This window comes from Chlorocebus sabaeus, chromosome 22 (assembly GCF_047675955.1).
Source record: "Chlorocebus sabaeus isolate Y175 chromosome 22, mChlSab1.0.hap1, whole genome shotgun sequence".
Lineage (NCBI taxonomy): Eukaryota > Metazoa > Chordata > Mammalia > Primates > Cercopithecidae > Chlorocebus > Chlorocebus sabaeus.
In genome coordinates, this window is record NC_132925.1 from 31,244,938 (window position 1) to 31,251,996 (window position 7,059).

Sequence of the window (7,059 nt, forward strand, 5' to 3'; positions counted from 1 at the left end):
ACCCTATGAGCCAGAAAATACTGGGGTCATATATTCAGCATTCTTAAAGAAGAAAAATTCCAACCAAGAATTTCATATTCAGCCAAACTAAGCAAAGAATAAATTATATCCTTTTCAGAGAAGCAAATGCTAAGGGAATTTGTTACCACCAGACCTGCCTTGAAAGAAGTCTCAGTGGAGTACTAGATATGGAGAGGAGTGACCATTACTAGCCACTACAAAAACACACTTAATTACATAGACCATTGACACTATAAAGCAACCACACAAACAAGTCTGCATAATAACCAGCTAACAGCATGATGACAGGATCAAATCTGTACACATCAATATTAACCTTGAATGTAATGGCAAAATTAAAAGTCAGAGTGGCAAATCAGATAAAGAAGCAAGACCCAATGATATGTGGTCTTCAAGAGACCCATTTTACATGCAGTGATGTCCATAGACTCAAAGTAAAGGGATGAAGAAAAATATACCAAGCAGATAGAAAACAGAAATTTGTATTGCTAAAAAGAAGGCAAGTGCTGAGAGTCAAGACAATGGGAAAAAGTCCTTGGGCATTTCAGAGTTTTTTGAGACAGCCTCTCCTTTCACAGGCTCTGAGGCCTAGAATCACTAAATGGTTTCAGAGAAGAAGCTAAGGGTTCTGCTGCCCTGTGTAGCTTCCAGACACAGCTCCTCACATCACAGCTGCTCTGGCTCCGGCTTTGGCTCCAGAGGGTGCAAGCCAAAAGCCTTGGTGGCTTCTACATGTTTTTAAGCCTGGGGGTGCAGAGAATGCAAGAGTTGAAACTTGGCAGCCTCTACTTAGATTTTAAAAGATGTGTGAAAAGCCTAGGTGTCCAGGCAGAAGCCGGCTGCAAGAGAGGAACCCTCAGAAAGAATTTCTACTAGGGTCAGGCAGAGGGGAAATGTGGGGATGGAGGCCCTACAGAGTCCCCACTGGGGTGCTGTCTAGTGGAGCTATGAGAAAGGAGCCACTGTCCTCCAGACTTGAGAAGGTAGATCCACCAGCAGCTTAAACACTGTGCCTGGAAAAGCTGGAGACACTAAACTCCAACCCAAAAGAACAGCCATGGGGGCTAAACCATGCAAAGTTACAGAGTTAGAGCTGCCAACAGCCTAGGGAGCCAGCTTCTTTCTCCAGTGTACCCTGGATGTGGGCCATGTAGTCAAAGGAGATTATTTTGGAGGTTTAAGATGTAATGGCTACCCTGCTGGGTTTTAACCTGCATAAGGCCTGTAGCCCCTTTCTTTTAGCTGATTTCTTCCTTTTGAAACATGAATGTTTATCCAATGCCTGTACCCTCATTGAGGCCTTCCCAGAAGCCAAGCGGATGACCAGCATCATGCTTATTGTACAGCCTGCCAGTCACTTAAAAAGCGAAATTAAAAAACCAGAAAAGCTTAACAATAGAAAAAAGCTTACAGATAAGAATATAAAGAAAAATAACTTTGTACAACTATACAAGGTTTGTGTATTAAGCTAAGTTTTATTATAAAAGAGTCAGAAATTTAAAAATACTGAAAATTTATAAAATGGTTACAGTAAACTGTTAATTTATTATTGAAGAAAGAATTTTTAAAAATAAATTTAGTGTAGCTTAAGTTGACAGTGTGTATAGAGTCATAGTAGTATACAGTAATGACCTAGGTTTTTATATTCACCCACTGACTCACCCAGAGCAACTTTGAGTCCTACAAGCTCCATTTATAGTAAGTGCCCTAGACAGGTACATCCTTTTTATCTTGTATACTCTATTTTTACTGTACCTTTCCTATGGCTAGATTTACTTAGTTATGCAAATGGTTACCGTTGTGTTACAATCAAGTGTAACAGTCAATACAGTAACATGTTGCACAGGTTTACATCCTAGGAACAATAGGCTATACATATGGCCTAGGTGTATAGTAGCTATACCATATAGGTTTGCGTAAGTATTCTTCATGATTTTCACACAATGATGCAATCACCTAACAATGCATTTCTTAGAACATAAACTCATTGTTAAACAATGCATGACTGTATTATACACTTGAAATTTGCTAAGAGAGTAGCTTTTAAGTTTTCTCACCAAAAAAAAAAGGTAAATATATAAGGCAATGGATAGGTTAATGAGTTTGATTTGTCAATAATACCTCAATGAAAAAAATAAACAATTTGTACTTTTTCGCTTACTTACACTGAATTTTAATTTTAAAAAATGGATTGGGGTTAATGAAGAGTTGATCTCCCCCTTTCCAGAGCAAATGTAAGTAATGTTTTCATGTATTTTATTTGTTTTTTCTTTCGTATTACAAACAAATTTGTTTAAAATACATTTGCATTCAATACTACTAATGTGATATGAGGACATAATATTCATACATAAGTGTGAATGTGTTGTGCATGTATACATAATCATTCTTTGGTTTCTAATGTGTGCAGGTTCCAGAACCTCCCACGAGTACCAAACTCTGAGGATGCCCATGTACCTGATAAAGATTGGTGTAGTATTTGCATAGAACCTATGCGCATCCTCCTGTGTACTTCCACTCTTCCCTAGATTGCTTATAATACCTTACACAAGGTAAATGCTATGCAAATAGTTGTTATGCCATATTGTTTAGGGAATAATGATGAGGGAAAAAGTCTGTACATATTCAGTACAGATGAAATTTTATTAACACATTTTTGATCTGCAATTAGTTGGATCCAGAGATGTGGAACCTATGGATATGGAGGACTGGCTGTATATACATATATAATGTATTATTTTAAAAAATGGTTAGATGTCATCAATGGCTGACCTAATTCTACTTGACAACTAAAACTTTCATTTAATCAAGTCTCTCTTTTCTATAAACAGAGAAATACTCAAAACATCTTTGAATGATTCATTAGTAATTTTGGTGACATTAAAAATGCTTATCAATACCAAACTTTATGAAGAGTTGAAGAATATAAATTATGGCAACCAGTTTTTAAGCTGTACTCTGTTTAATCACTTTGTATATGGTAGATGATCAGATCTTCATATTAACCCCTCAAAGTAGTTATTACTTCTATTACTCATGAGGGATTTGAAGTTCAAAGGGTTAACTGATTTGTTCAAAGTAATAGCAGTGGTGATATTTTAATCCCAAACTCATTGGCCTCAGTGACACTATCTTTTTTATTCTTTTACTACAACACATTTCAGGAGTCCATCTTGAAACGACTGAATAGTCCTGAGTCTTGCAATGGCCAGTTTGGCCTTTTCCAGCCATTATTGTCTCATCTCTTAATTCAATGTTGTCTCATCTCTTAATTCCTATAAATATTAGGAAATATGATAAAACCCAATGTGATTGGGCCAGGTGATTTTGTATATGCGCTTAGGTTAGTTAATTTGGAGAGGAGAAAACATGACTGGGTAATTGGTTTACATCATCCAGTTCTGAATATAAGCATGTTTCTGGGATGGTTTTAGATATGAGCCTATTTAGACCCATGAGTTAAAGATCTGGTAAGATTTTAAAGTGTCTGTGTTCTTTTTATTTCTATGAAAACAAAATGAAATTATTCAAAGCCTGGGAGAAATTTTATGTAGGCACAGTAAATTGAGGGAAAAATGTGAATCCATTAATTTCCTACTCTAATTGAAAGAACACCTGCAGGCTTTATTGATTAGGCATCTTAGCAATAACTCTGCTGCCTTAATTAGTTCTCTTACAATTATATGAAGATTAATTTTCACTCTGGGTATTAAATCACTGGAATCAAATAAAAATATTTATTGAGTGTTTACTGAGTGTGAGTCATTGTAAAATGAGAATTGGGAACATCTAATGATGTGATCATTTGACCCCCATTTGAGAATAATGTTATTTGTCTTTTCTACTATTTCTTCCAGGATCTTGCCTGATATAATTTGGACTATCATCCTAAGTCACAAATTTTGCCAGAGAACTTTATCTATTTCTCAAATAAGTAGGCTGATTTTTTTTCACCCATCTGGAAAGCCCTGCTGATCCTATCTGCAAAACACCCATTCTATTGCTAAGTCCTAACATTAGCACATAGTGAAGAGCATATAGTGTTTTTGCTTATCTAGCCCTATTCCCTATTCCGTTAGTAGCTCCCTGGATTTTGCTATGAGATTCTCTCCACATCACTCTTAGTCATAAAGTATAGTGGGTCTAGCATCAAATCCAGGTTTCAGCAGAAACCACAGAACCATGTTCATTATGATTGGTTTAGGGATGAATCTATGAACAACTGAGCCAATGAGAACCTTCCATAAGGTTTCTCTGGAATTACTGAAGAGAGAAATTCTCTTTACCCCTAGAAAATCTAAGTCTGGATCTTCTGGAGAGCATGATGTGGACAAAATCTACTTTTGAGTAAAGGCAATACAAACAATGAAGTAGAGATGAAGTGAGAAGAAAATGAGAGCCCAGATACAGCTTGCATCATTTCAGCCTCTGACTGGAACAAGACCCACTCCTGGACATTTCCAATATGTGAACAAATAAATCACTTGTTTGAAATAGTAAACTGGAGTCGGGTTTTCGTAGTTACATCTGAAACATACATGATGAGTACCCCTATCTATCTGGCCAAAGGTACCAATGGGAAGGAGGAGGTAGCAGTTGGCTCTTGTTGTCCAGTTCTTGCCCCTTGTGATCTAGTTTTGGGCCTTGTCATTTATATTATTGATATCAAACTCTAACAACTTTTCTTGCCTTTAGCATTATTACTAAAAGACTAAAGGGGAACTTAATTTGGAAAATCCTCTTTTTATAATCTGTTATAAACCTAAGCAATTTAATACAATTGATTGAATGTGAGTTCAAGGCCTGTCCAGGCCACCTGAAATGAAGAGAGGTGTAGAAGTTGTGTTTGAGATCAGTCTATCTTGGGACTTCTTCCTTAATGCTTCTAAGCTGTCATGTTACTTTGCTCCTATAGTTCAGAGTCTTGGCAGATGTCAAGCAAGACTTGATAAAGTGACAATACAATTAATAGGCCTGCACAGAGGTTGCAAGAATGTTGGTTGCTTCCTAGCACATGAGTTCATCTGTCTTCATGAAGCACTAATTAACTATTATTTGGAGAGTGCTCCATGATGTGACAGAATACAAGGGCCTTCAGACAAGATTTTGATGGAGAGTTTTGTCTGGCTTGTCCGATTGTGCCAATAAATCTCTTAGGGCTCTAACTTCCTTATGAAGCTTGACATCATGTAGACTGGCACAGGCAGATTCAATTGTAACAGACTCTCCTAGAAGAGTGTATCTTTCCTTTGGGATCCTTATTCCTTTCTGTGATTATGCATTCTGTGTTTTGGTGAATACTTACATACCTCTCCACACTATTAGCTCCATGAGACTAGCTCACCTTTGAATCTGTAGTACCTAGCATAATGTCTGGCATATGAAGGCATTCCATGAACATTTGTTGAAATAAAATAAATTAATAAATAAATAAAAGAACAAAAAAGGAATAAGGTCCAGCTTTAGGAGATGAATTTAGAAGAGCCAGGTTGTAAAAACTGGGGAGGACAGGAAGCAGAATATAAATGCAGTGAGAAACTGCAGTCTTCTTTCATTCAGAAAGAGTAACAATAGCCCATCCATGGGACCCCGTGGGTCCAGTCTTCTAAACCAAGTGGAAACTATCTCACAGTAAAACTGAAGTAGAGGTTACAGAGCCCTTACTTTTCTGAGAATAAGGAAGACTTTGTGGAAAAGGGGTGAGATTAGGCAGAAGGAGAGAAGTTTACAGATTAACAGGTATTGGTGCTAAAAAGGACTTTAGAAGGTCAACTTGTATGACCTCCAGCCTTCAGATACGAACATTTGCATTTACAGATGTGGCATCCCTAGCAGTTTAGTGACTTTTATGAAGCTCAAAGTTATAATTATCTATAGAAAATGGGTTTTGAGTTTATTTCAAAAACAAGTGAGCTTAGACTCCTTCCAGAGTGTACTCGGCAGTTCCCTATTATCCTAGAGACATATCATCCAAAGTTCTGGAACTTTGCTCTTTGAAAAATAAATGAGAAAAGAGAGTGAAGCAAATCACCATGCCTATCCCACTGGGGGCCTATTCCATGGGCTGTGCTATAGCACTAATAGGAGGTGTGGAGTAACTGGGAAAAGGTGCGAGGGTTTAATAGTTACGTAGTGTGCTCCAAAATCAATCTTGAATCAGTAACAACAGCAACATCTGAAAACACAGAAACCCTCACTTTCGTTGTCTCAGTGAAAGGAGATAAATTCACATGTAAAGCAGATTTGACTGGGTTTCAATGTTGTTGTGATGGAAAGCTCTCTGGAGGAGCTTCTGAGCAATGTTGTGGTTCCACAGGATGACTGTGAAAATAAGCTCAGGGACACACAGACACCTTCACCTCCATCCTCTGTGAAGGGACACATATAGTGGGAAAGGGACAGATGTTTTTCCACCTGACTGAATGCTAAATAGAATGAACACATTCGAAGGGAGCAGAACAGTGTGAAGACTGGCTGACAGCAACACAGCATTGCAAATACAGTGAGGAACTGAAATCCCTTCTGGTCAGGAGAATCAAAATGCCATGGATAGGGATTTGCCTTTCCTTCTAAACCTCAGGCAGTACAGCTGCAGGAAACTGTCTTCTGAAGGGGCACAAGGATGAGAGAGTCAATCAGAGGGTCTGTCTTCAGATAATGGGTCTGAGCAGTCAAGGGCAACCCCACCGTGGGGTTGTCCAGCTCCTTCACCTGAGTAGGGGCTGCAGGTCAGAGCCAGGAAGTGCTTGCCGAGCAAATTCCAATGTGAGGTGAAAGTAAATGCTATTGTAGTACATCAGCCAGCAGCTATCCTTGAGGGCATTGTGAAATGTGGCCCAGCCAAGCTCCAGCAAATCACAGAAGGCCTCACCTAAGTGGAACATTAGGCTCATTATTTAGATTCAGAATGTCTAGGGGGTAGGAGGTGCAGGCAGAGAGGACTGAGAAGTATGGGCCAGATCTATTGATGTGGGAATGAGTGAGGCCTGGAGGAGTGGGACAATGGCTTCTTTCACTGCCTGGAATGCACAGACAATG